This window comes from Chiloscyllium punctatum, chromosome 18 (genome assembly GCF_047496795.1).
Source record: "Chiloscyllium punctatum isolate Juve2018m chromosome 18, sChiPun1.3, whole genome shotgun sequence".
Classification (NCBI taxonomy): Eukaryota; Metazoa; Chordata; class Chondrichthyes; order Orectolobiformes; family Hemiscylliidae; genus Chiloscyllium; species Chiloscyllium punctatum.
The window spans coordinates 80,254,975-80,267,492 of NC_092756.1; the positions used below are offsets into that span (position 1 = coordinate 80,254,975).

General features: G+C 45.0%; 1 non-coding gene and 1 pseudogene across 1 annotated transcript; one reads left to right on the forward strand and one right to left on the reverse strand.

The window, feature by feature from the left end:
* Nucleotides 1–10,747: 10,747 nt before the first annotated feature.
* Nucleotides 10,748–10,910, forward strand: LOC140489520 (U1 spliceosomal RNA). Its single transcript, XR_011963197.1, has one exon. It is a non-coding gene; the product is annotated as a U1 spliceosomal RNA (small nuclear RNA).
* Nucleotides 10,911–11,795: 885 nt separating this feature from the next.
* LOC140489491 (U2 spliceosomal RNA) lies at nt 11,796–11,973 on the reverse strand (annotated as a pseudogene).
* Nucleotides 11,974–12,518: the final 545 nt, after the last annotated feature.

Consider the following 12,518-nt stretch of genomic DNA (forward strand, 5'->3'; position numbering starts at 1 on the left):
TTCACCAACAGTTCAAAGATGTGCAGGTGAGGTAGATTGTCAATGCTAAATTGCCCCGTAGTATCCGAGATGTGCAGGCTGGGTGGATTAGCCTTGGGAAATGTGGGAGTTAAGGGAAAGGGGTGGGTCTGGGTTGGATGCTCTTTGGAGGGCTGGTGTGGACTCTGGCTGAATGGTGTCTTTCTGCACTGTGGGAATTCTGGGGAAGTTGGAGTTCCCACAGTGGAGTTGGTGAATAACTGGCACAACCTGGAAACTTTGCAGTCTAACATTTCAACTTGTGACCCTGCTTAGGATCCCAACCCCCACATTGGGGAGCCTTCATCTCCAAGGAGGGGCTGGATAGAAAGAGGGCAAGGATGGGTTTAAGAGAGGAAATGATAGGGACTTAAGGTCATATCTGCCAATGGTTACCCCAAAAATAAACAGGGGATGGAACAATTGGAAGAATTTACACTGCGTTGAGCTGTAGGGATGGGACAGGTTACAAAGCAAGGAAAGGGGTAAGACTGTGAAAGGGTTTGAGAGCCAGTGCAGTTCTTGTGCATTTGCTCGTTGCTCAGTTTGTTTGCAGTTAATGTTGGGAAACAGACTACAACTAACAATAGATGTATCAATTGCGATATTTGGAGGCTAGCTCATACACACAGCTGCTGTAACAGTGCAGGGGTATCTATAATGGGAGAAAGAGAACATTATTTTGACTTTAGGCAGTAGGCAGTGTGAGAATCTGTTGTATCAGACATTTATACAGACATCATCAACAATGTCCCCACACAAGCTGGAAGTCTGAAATGTTTTCAGATCTTTCATCATCTGCGAGTCATAACCTATTACTCAGAGCACCCATACACTTGGCTGTTCCTTACAGAATGTTGCAATGTGGCTGCAGTAAATTTTCGCTCCGATTCTTCTCTCAAGCATTTAGTTGTGCACAGCAGTAATCTGTGGAGTGGGAATCCAGACCAGAATGCTTTCTGTCCTCAGCACTAACATTCACTTAACACAGTCAGCAAAGTATAAATTCTTGGAGTTGTGGGATAATGTAATCTAGAAAGCATGTTCGGTTTGTGGTCAGTCTTTCAAAATCCCACACTAAAAATAGGTTTTGACTGCTTTATAAAATTCTTCAAATCAGTTTCCCTTCTCACCTCTCAACGTTCTCCTTTCCAAGTATCCTACCTAGAAATGCACCTGTTGTGGAAGTAGGTCTACAATTTGAGCAAGATATCACACTCTCAGTGCAGTAGAAACTTCAAGACATTGGAATTCTCATCATTCATAGTCACACAGCACAGCACAGGTTCAACTCATCTATACCGACCAAGTTTCCCAAACTAATCTAGTCCCATTTGCCTGTGTTAGACCCATATCTCTCTAAACCTTTCCTATTCACGTACCTGTCCAAATGTCTTTTAAATGTAATCGTACCAGCCTCCACCACATCCTCTGGCAGCTCATTCCATACACGTATCACACTCTGTGTGAAAAAGTTGCCCCTTAGCTCCCTTTTATATCTTTCCCCTTTCACCCTAAACCTATGCCCTTTAGTTTTGGATTCCCCTAACCGAGGGAAAAGACCTTTACTGTTCACCTTATCTGTAACCTTTGTGATTAAGGTCACCTCTCAGCCTCCGACACTCCAGGGAAAATAGTTCTAGCTTCTCCCTACAACAGGGTGGCACAGTGGCTCAGTGGTTAGCAGTAATGCCTCATAGTACCAGGGTCCCAGCCTTGGGTGACAGTCTGTGTGGAGTTTGCACATTCTCCCAGTCTCTGCGCGGGTTTCCTCTGGTTGCTCTGGTTTCCTCCCACAATCCAAAGATGTGCAGGTCAGGTGAATTGGTCATGCTAAATTGCCCGTAGTGTTAGGTGCATTAGTTTGATGGAAATGGGTCTGGGTGGGTTACTTTTTGGAGGGTCGGTGTGGATTAGTTGGGCCAAAGGGCCTGTTTCCACACTGTAGGAAATCTAATTTAAAAATTTTTGAAACTCAGCCTCACTATTCCTGGTAATATTTTTGTCTGTTTTACACCCTGTCCAATTTAAGAATATCCTTCAATCTACTGTTTACATTGTAGATCAGATTTGAGGATTTTGATTGAATTGGTAGCTACAGGTTATTCTGAAAAGATTGTGAATGTTGATTAGGTTCCTTGCACGAAATGTTGGAAATTTTCTCATTGTCCTGGTTGCTGAGATAAACAACATTGAAACCTCAAAACTACATGTGAAAAATTAAGTCCTCCATTCTGTTAATTTTCAAAAATCCACAATTTGAACAATGTACAAGTTTTCTTTTCGCAGTGCAGAAATAAGGTCATTCAGCTTGTGTGTTTATATTCTTTATGCTGCTCCTAAATTCCACCATGACTGCCACCCCTTTCCCTCAATCTCCTCTTAACCAATTGCTTTCCCCTTCAAGTTTTTCAAACTTTCTTATAAAGGCGTTGATGCTATTCATCTTGACAACTCCAGGTGGCAGCAAATTCCACATTTTCAACACCAGAGACTTATCCTGATTTGGATGTGCCGGTGTTGGACTGGGGTGGACAAAGTTAAAAATCACACAACACCAGGTTATAGTCCAACAGGTTTATTTTGGAGCACTGTTGGGTTTACAGGACTGCACTAGAATTATCTCCACCTGCCTGGCGGTTGTAGCTCCAGCAACACTGAAGAAAGCTTGATGCCACTCAGGACAAACAGCCTTTGGCTCAACCCCACCTATTGCCTTCTACATTGGTACTCACTTCTGGCAGTGAGCAAATCTACAAGATACAGTGCAGCAACTTGCCAAGGCTCCTTCTACAGCACCTTCCAAACCCAGCACCTGCAAGTTCCCCTCTGTCTTGCAAGGCCGTTCCTTCAGAGTCGAAGAGTGTGGTGCTGGAAAAGCACAGCCGGTCAGGCAGCATCCGAGGAGCAGGAGACTTGACGTTTCAGCTCTTCCCAAAATGTCGACTCTCCTGCACCTCGACCGGCTGTGCTTTTCCAGCACCACACTCTTCGACTCTGATCTCCAACATCTGCAGTGCTCATTTTCTCTCTATTCCTTCAGGGTTACTGTGTTGAAATTCTGGTGCTGTCTTCCACACAGCAGTGTGGATCTACCTGCACCCTGAGGGGCGCAAAGATTTGGAAAGGCAGCTCACCTTTTATAAATAGCAAATAGGAATGGGTAATAAATGGTGCCTCAGTCTCAAATGCATACACCCGGTGAACAAATTGTTTTTGTCATTGAGTCCATACAGCTCCAACAAGTCCACACTCGCCCCTCCGAACAGTAACCCACCCAGACCCATTCCCCTACCTAGATTAATGCATCTAACTACACATCACTGAACACGATGGGAAATGGCTAATCCACTCTAAACTGCTCATCTTTGGATTGTGGGAGGTAACCAGAGCATCCGGGGGAAACCCACACAGACACGGGGAGAATGTGCAAACTCCACACGGACAGTCACCCAAGGCCAGAGTCGAACCCAGGTCCCTGGCGCTGTGAGGCAGCAGTGCTAGCCAATGTGCCACCTGACACCAAGTCCTTTTTAAAAATCTTTCGCCTCTCACCTTAATCCTATGCCCTCGCATTTTGGACACCCTTACCCTGTTCACTCTACCTATGCCCCATCATGATTTTACAAAACTCTATGGGGTCACCCCTCAGGCTCTAATGGTCCAGGCACAATAGCCCCAGTCCATACAGCCTCTCCCTAAAAATCAAATCAGCAACATTCTTGTAAGTCTTTTCTGTATCCTTTCAAGTTTAAAAACATCCTTTCCATAGAAGGGAGACCAAAATTGTATGTAGTATTCTAAAAGCTGGCTGACCAATGTCACCCGCAACATGATATCCCAACTCCTGTACTGACTGTCTGACCAATATACCAAGCATACCAAATGCCTTCTTCATTATCCTGTCTCCTTTTGACTCCAATTTCATGGGACTACGCACCTTCACTTCCCAGGTCTCTCTGTTCAGCGACACATCCCAGAACCCTACCATGAAGAGTATAACTCCTGACCTGGTTTGCCTTACCAAAATGCATCACCTCACATTTATCTGAATTAAACTCCATCTGCCACTCCTCAGCCCATTGGCCCATCTGGTCCAGCTCCTGTTGTACGCTGAGATAACCTTCTTGACTGTCCACTACACCTCCAATTTTGGTGTCATCTACTAACCATATCTCCTATATTAACATCCAAATCATTTATATCAATGACAAAAAGCAATGGACCCAGCACCAGTCCTTGCAGTACTCTGCCGATCACAGGCCTCCAATCTAAAAAATAATCCTCTATCACCTTCTATCTCCTACCTTCAAGCCAATTTTATATGCAATTACACAAGCAGGAGGCTGGAAGAACACAGCAAGCCAGACAGCATTATGAAGTGAAGAGCTCAATGTTTCAGGTGTAACCCTTCTTCAGGACTGGGGGTAGGTATGCGGACAACAGTATTGCAACACTGGCCTAACCAATGTCCTGTACAGCTGCAACATGACCTCCCAATTCCTATACTCAATACTCTGACCAATAAAGGAAAGCATACCAAACATCTCCTTCACTATCCTATCTACCTGCGACTCTACTTTCAAGGAGCTAAGAACCTGCACTCCAAGGTCTCTTTGTTCAGCAACACTCCCCAGGACCTTACCATTAAGTGTATAAGTCCTGCTCTGATTTGCTTTCCCAAAATGCAACACCTTACATTTATGTAAATTAAACTCCATCTGCCTCTCCTCGGCCCATTGGCCCATCTGAACAAGATCCCGTTGTACTCTGACACAACCTTCTTTGCTGTCCACTACACCTCCAATTTTGGTGTTAGCTGCAAACTTACTAACTATACCTCATGTTCATAATTAAATAAACGATGAAAAGCAGTGGATCCAGCACCGATCCTTGTGGCACTCCACTGGTCACAGGCCTCCAGTCTGAAAAACAACCCTCCACCACCACCCTCACCCACCTTTGAGCCAGTTCTGTATCCAAATGGCTAGTTCTCCCTGTATTCCATGAGATCTAATCTTGCTAATCAGTCTCCCATGGGGAACCTTGTTGAACGCCTTACTGAAGTCCATATAGATCACATCTACTGCTCTGCCCTCATCAATCTTCTTTGTTCCTTTAAAAAAAACTATCAAGTTTGTGAGACATGATTTCCCACGCACAAAGCCATATTGACTGTCCCTAGTCAGTCCTTGCCTTTCCAAATACATGTACATCCTGTCTCTCAGGATTCCCTCAAACAATTTGCCCACCACCAATGACAGACTCACTGGTCTATAGTTCCCTGGCTTTTCCATACCACCTTTCTTAAATAATGGCACCACGCTTGCCAACTTCCGGTCTTCTGGCACCTCACCTGTGACTATCGATGATCCAAATATCTCAGCAAGAGGCCCAGCAATCACTCGGGTACACCTGATCAGGTCCTGGGGATTTATCCATCTTTATGCATTTTAAGACATCCAGCACTTCCTCCTCTGTAATATGGACATTTTGCAAGGTGTCACCATCTATTTCCCCACATTCTATATCTTCCAGATCCTTTTCCACAGTAAATACTGATGCAAAATACTCGTTTAGTATCTCCCCCATCTCCTGTGGCTCCACACAAAGGAGGGGCCCTGTTCTCTCCCTAGTTACCCTTTTGTCCTTTAGTGTATTTGTAAAATTCCTTTGGATTCTCCTTAATTCTATTTGCCAAAGCTATCTCATGTCCCCGTTTTGCCCTCCTGATTTCCCTCTTAAGTATACTCCTACTGCCTTTATACTCTAAGGATTCACTCAATCTATCCTGTCTATACATGTGTTTCCTTTTTTTTCTTAACCAAACCCTCAATTTCTTTAGTCATCCAGCATTCCCTATACCTACCAGTCTTCCCTTTCACCCTGACAGGAATATACTTTCTCTGGATTCTTGTTATTTCATTTCTGAAGGCTTCCCATTTTCCAGCCGTCCCTTTACCTGTGAACATCTGCCTCCAATCAGCTTTTGAAAGTTCTTGCCTAATACCGTCAAAATCGGCCTTTATCCAATTTAGAACTTCAACTTTTAGATCTGGCCTTTCCTTTTCCATCACTATTTTAAATCTAATAGAATTATGGTCGCTGGCCCCAAAGTGCTCCCCCATGACACCTCAGTCACCTGCCCTGCCTTATTTCCCAAGAGTAGGTCAAGTTTTGCACCTTCTCTAGTAGGTACATCCACATACTGAATCAGAAAATTGTCTTGTACACACTTAACAAATTCCTCTCCATCTAAACCCTTAACACTATGGCAGTCCCAGTCGATGTTTGGAAAGTTAAAATCTGCTACCATACAGGGCAGCATGATGGCTCAGTGTTTAGCAGTGCTGCCTCACAGCACCAGGATCACAGGTTCGATTCCAGCCTCGGCCAACTGACTGCGTGGAGTTTGCACGTTCTCCCAGTGTCTGCGTGAGTTTCCTCCCACAGTCCAAAGATGTGCAGGTCAGGTGAATTGGCCATGTTAAATTGCCCATAGTGTTAGGTGCATTAGTCAGAGGGAAATGGGTCTGGGTGGATTACTCTTTGGAGGGTCAATGTTGGGCTGAAGGGCCTGTTTCCACACTGTAGGGAATCTAACCTAGTAACCACCGTATTATTCTTACAGATAGCTGAGATCTCTTTACAAGTTTATATCTCAATTTCCTTCTGACTATTGGGGGGTCTATAATACAATCCCAATAAGGTGATCATCCCTTTCTTATTTCTCAGTTCCACCCAAATAACTTCCCTGGATGTATTTCCGGGAATATCCTCCCTCAGTACAGCTGTAATGCTACCCCTTATCAAAAACACCACTCCCCCATCTCTCTTGCCTCCCTTTCTATCCTTCCTGTAGCATTTGTATCCTGGAACATTAAGCTGCCAGTCCTGCCCATCCCTGAGCCACGTTTCTGTAATTGCTATGATATCCCAGTCCCATGTTCCTAACCATGCCCTGAGTTCCTCTGCCTTCCCTGTTAGGCCTCTTACATTGAAATAAATGCAGTTTAATTTATCAGTCCTACCTTGTTCTCTGCTCTGTCCCTGCCTGCCCTGACTGTTTGACTTGCTCCTTTTCCCAACGGTATCACTCAGATTGATCTCTTTCCTCACTATTTGGGTCCCACCCCAACCCCCCACCCCCCACCTTACCAGTTTAAACCCTCCCAAACAGCTCTCACACATCTCCCTACCAGTATATTAAACCCCTTCCGTTTCAGGTGCAATTCGTCCTTCTTGTACAGGTCACTTCTACCCCAGAAGAGATTCCAATGATCCAAAAGTGTGAATCCATCTCCCATATACCAGCTCCTCAGCCATGCATTCATCTGCTCTATCCTCCTATTCCTGCCCTCACTAGCTCGTAGCACTGGGAATAATCAGATATTACTACCCTCAAGGACCTCCTTTTTAAATTCCTGTCTAACTTCCTATATTTTCCCTTCAGAATCTCATCCTTTTCCCTTCCTATATCGTTGGTTCCAGTGTGTACAATGACCTCCTGCTGGCCCCTCTCCCCTTTGAGAACACTCTGCACCCTCTCTGAGACATCCTTGATCCTGGCACCAGGGAAACAACACACCATTCTGATTTTTGGCTGTTGGCCGCAGAAACAGTTATCTGTGCCTCGGACTAGAGAGTCCCCTATCACAACTGATCACTTGGAATCCGATGTACCTCTCATTTACATTAGAGCCTGTCTCAGTACCAGAAACGTGGCTGTTTGTGCTGTATTGCCTTGAGAATCCATCACCCCCTACATTTTCCAAAAGAACATACTTGTTTGAGATGGGGATAGCCACACTTCCTGCCTCCCACTCTTACCTTTCCTGGACGTCACCCATCTGTGTTTTAATACCTCCAGCACCTACTCTTCTGTAATATGGACACTTTCCAAAATATCACTATTTATTTCCCTAAGCTTCCTAGATTCCATGCCCTTCTCCAAGGTAAATACTGACACAAAAAATTCATTTAGCATCTCACCCATCCCCTATGGGTACACATATTAATAGCCTGACTGATCTTTAAGGGCCCTATTCTCTCCCCAGTTACTCTTCCACCCACAACGTACTTGTAGAATCTCTTTGGAATCTTCTTAACCCAATTTGTCAAAGCTATCTCTTGTCTCCTTTTTGCCCTCCTGATTTCCCTCTGCCTTTATATTCCGACTGCCTGCATATTCTTGTAGGGATTCACTCGATCTCTCCTGTCTATACTTGACATATGCTTCCTTCTTATTCTTAACCAAACCCTCAATTTCTTTAGTCATCCAGCGTTCCCTATACCTACCAGCCTTGCCCTTAACCCTAATAGGAAAGTACTGCCTCTGGAGTCTCAATGCCTCATTTTGGAAGGCTCCTCACTGTCCAACCGTCCCTTTACCTGCAAGTCGTGCTCCCCCAATCAACTTTTCAAAATTTCTGCTTAATGCCGTCAAAATTGGCCTGATTCCAATTGAGAACTTTAACTTTTAAATCTGGGCTATCCTTTTCTACTGGATTATGATCATTTGCCCCAAGATGCTCTCCCACTGATAGCTCAGTCACTTATTTCCCAGTCTCCTATGAGTTTCTATGTTTCAATAAAGTTGCCTCTCATCCTCCTAAATGAAAAGTACAAATCTAATTTAACGTTTCCACATAAGACAATTCCCTAGGGGGAATCCAAGATGGTGGCGTCCCAGCAAGTCTGAGTCAGTAGTGCTCCTCCCAAGACTTGGGCAAAATGTGTCACCTGCCCCCACCACACTCACCAACTCATTTAAAATAATTTTTACTTAATGTAATTAGTTGCTCAATACTGAATTTAAACAATCTAATCTCCAGTAAAAATGACTAAAGGGAAGGGAGCCTGGAGTTCTCAGCAGGCAGGAACCCCTCCCCCACCTGCAGCAGAGGCGTCCGCAGCTGCCCCAGGGGACTTACCTACGGTGGGAGGGCCTCGTGGAAATAATCTCCAAACTTGATGCAAAGATCGACGCTACAAAAGCACGACCGAGACATCAAGGAAATTGAGCGCCGAGTCGGAGGGGCAGAGCTAAAGGCCGCGACCTCCGAGACGACAGCGCAATCGGCCGTGGATCGCTGTTCGAGAGTCTGGACCTCAGAGAATCACATTGATGACCTCGAGAATCGAGGTCGTCGAAAAAATATCCATTTGCTGGGCCTTCCTGAATGGGAAGAGGAAGGCCAGCTTACAGTGTTTCTCGAGCAGTGGCTGCCACAGCTTTTAAATCTGGAGGCTGGATCAGGCCAGGTAAGGGTGGAATGGGCCTACCGGGTCGCAATACGCGGGCCCGGCTCGAACCAGTATCCCCACCCGGTCCTGTTCCGGCTGCAGGGCTATAGGGAGAGGCAGATGCTCTTGGAAGCTTCCAGAAATCTTGGGAAAGATCCCCAAACCATGATCTATAAAGGATCCAAGATCATGTTATTCCAGGACTTTTCCCCAGCTCTGATCCGAAAGAGGAAGGCATTTGATGAAGCGAAGAAGTGTTTAAGTCGACTTAAATATTCAGTACTCCTTGTGCTACCCAGCGACGCTACACTTTAACAATGAAGGGTCCGTGTATAACTTCGGATCGCTGGAAAAGGCCAAGGAATTTTTGGATTCTCTTAGATAAATTGTAAGAGTTAATTGATGTTGTTTTGCTCTTCCCCCCCACCCCACTCTGGTTTACAGCCCCTTTTTTCTGTATTAATCCCTTTTTTTTACCTTACTGTTTAATATTATCTTCGGGGGGATTGGGAGAGGGATTTATTTATTTGTTTTCTACTTAGCGATTTTCTCCCCCCCACCCCTTTTTTTATATAGGCCGGGGGGGGTCTAGTTAATGCTGGTGGGGGGAGGTGGTTACCTTATCGTATTTTATTTCTGTCTTTAGGAGCGGGGTTGTTTTCCCCTGTTATTTTGTATTATTATATTTAATCATGACTTGTTGAGGCTGTAATTTTATAGTTATATATGTTTATACATGGTATAAACAAATATATCCAGGTGTTGGTGTGGGTGGGGGGTAGGGGGCTCACTGTTAACTCTAGCTCTGCAGTATATTTGAATTTTCTTCATCCTATCGAGGAGCGCCTGGGTCAAGGGTGGGGCACTGGTTGGGAGAGGATATGATGGACTGTTGGAAAGGAAGTGACACCCCCTGGGAACAAGGGGGAAAATCTCCATTTAAATACGTTTTTTTAAAATTTAGAAATAGTTTTTTAATTATACTGATGTGAGTGTATTAGAGAGCTTTTATTTTTGTGAATTTTATATGCTCTATGCTCGGGATGTTCTGGATAGGGTTTCCCCTCCGGAGGGGTCTCGGATTTGCCTGGATAATTATGGTTGATCAGTCGGTTAAGTGGTGCACCTGGAATGTCAAGGGGAGTAATTCACCAGTCAAAAGGAAGAAAATATTATCAAACCTCAAGAAAGAAAGGGTTGATATAGCTTTATTGGATAAAGAACACTTGAAATTACGACAGGGTGGATTTGATCAGGCCTTTTTTTCTTCCTTCAGCTCAAAAAGTCAGGGATTCTTATTCAGAAGAATTTCCCTTTCAAAATCCTAAATCAGATAAAAGACGAATCTGGACGATACATTCTGATTAAAGCCCTTATAAATGGAAAGGAATATGGGATCTTAAAATTTGTATTGCCCCCCCGGCACATCCTTTTAAATTTATAATGGAAGCCTTCTCAAAATTGTCCAGTTGTATACATCAAAGTATTTATGAATAAAATATATTTTTGAAATTAAAAAAAAGCACTCCCAGTACGAGGCTACCCCATTGCACTTTGGGTGTGCTGACACCTGCGATGTCCCCAAATGCGGGATACTCGATTGCAACATTTGTGGTCGTGGGGGACTGCGTTCGCGCTCTCCCCTGATTTCCAAACGAAAGATAGAATCAGAGTTGTGTTTTCCCAGTAGGCGGTGCTGTTCTGCTGTAATTTGTTGCTGCTCTGTTAACTCCTCCAAGTTTGCTGGAATAGTCGTTGGTGTACCTTTCTTCCCTCTCCAATCCAGAGCCGTCGTAAATTTGAAACCGTTAAGCCCACCGAACCTCTTCTGCATATGCGACCATTTCCCTCTATTTCCTCGCTCTATCTCTCAACATGCTTCTTAAACACCTTCCCTCTCAACTTCTCTCAGTCACCATCTGCTCCATGTCTTACCACCATTTGCATCTTCGCCAACCTACCAACACCCTGAGCTACAAAGTGGAAAATAGGCAAATTACAACTTTCTCACCATTTTCATTATTCCATGCACATTCTGTAAGCCTGTCTCAGGGTCATCCGCAACTAATACCTCAGCCATCTCCAAAGCTCTAGTTAGCTGGAGAAGACTCACTCAATCTCAAATCTTACTCTGATTTCTCTCCTCAGATCTTGCGAGACCTGCTGAAATTTCCTCCGACATCCCTGACCACTATGCGGCAACTTAGCATGGCCAATTCATGTAAATCCAAATCCAGGCCATCTCACTCCTGGGGGAAGAATGCCTCATCTTACACCTTCGGACCCTCCAACCACACAGCATCAATGTTGACTTCACCACTTTCCTCATCTTCCATCCACCACCTCATCTCAGATCCAACCCTCCACTTGACCTGTCCCACCTGTCCATTTTCCTTCCCACCTATCCACTCCACGCTCCACACTGACCTATCCCCATCAATAGGCCCCAAACCCCGACCCACTTGCGTGGACCGATCACCTTCACAGCAAGCTTTCCCCAGCCCCAGAACCACCTCTAGTCCAATTACCGCCTTCACTCTACCGTTCCTGGAAACACTGCAATACCAGGCTGATACACGGAGAGGACAGAGCAAGCCCTTCAGCCATCTCCCTGCTCCAAAAATCCATTTAATACAAACACTCCACCTTCGGGAGGTATCAGCGATTAAACTGATAAGAACAGAAACTTTTTTTTAATTTCAAAAATATACTTTATTCATAAATGATTTGATGGTCTGTACATTGGATCATGCCATACATATGTCCATATTTACAAACACAGATTCGACTTTATTCTTGTCCTTTACAATCCTGTGCATTTTTTCAATCTTGTATATATACATATATTTGGCTGAGGCATCAGCAGAGCCCAAAAAAACGTCTGTATGGGCCCCCTGTTCTTCTTTCGGCAGGCCGATCTTACACGGTGGTCTTTCCCCACCGCGCCTTGGCGGCAGCTGCCCCAAGCTTCAGCGCGTCCCTCAACACGTAGTCTTGGACCTTGGAATGTGCCAGTCTGCAACACTCGGTCGGGGTCAACTCCTTCAGCTGGAAGATCAACAGGTTTCGGACCGCCCAGAGAGCGTCCTTCACCGAGTTGATGATCCTCCAGGCGCAGTTAATGTTCGTCTCGGTGTGAGTCCCGGGGAACAGGCCGTAGAGCACGGAGTCCCGCGTCACGGCGCTGCTCGGGACGAACCTCGACAAGCACCACTGCATTCCTCTCCAGACTTCCTCTGCATAGGCACATTCCA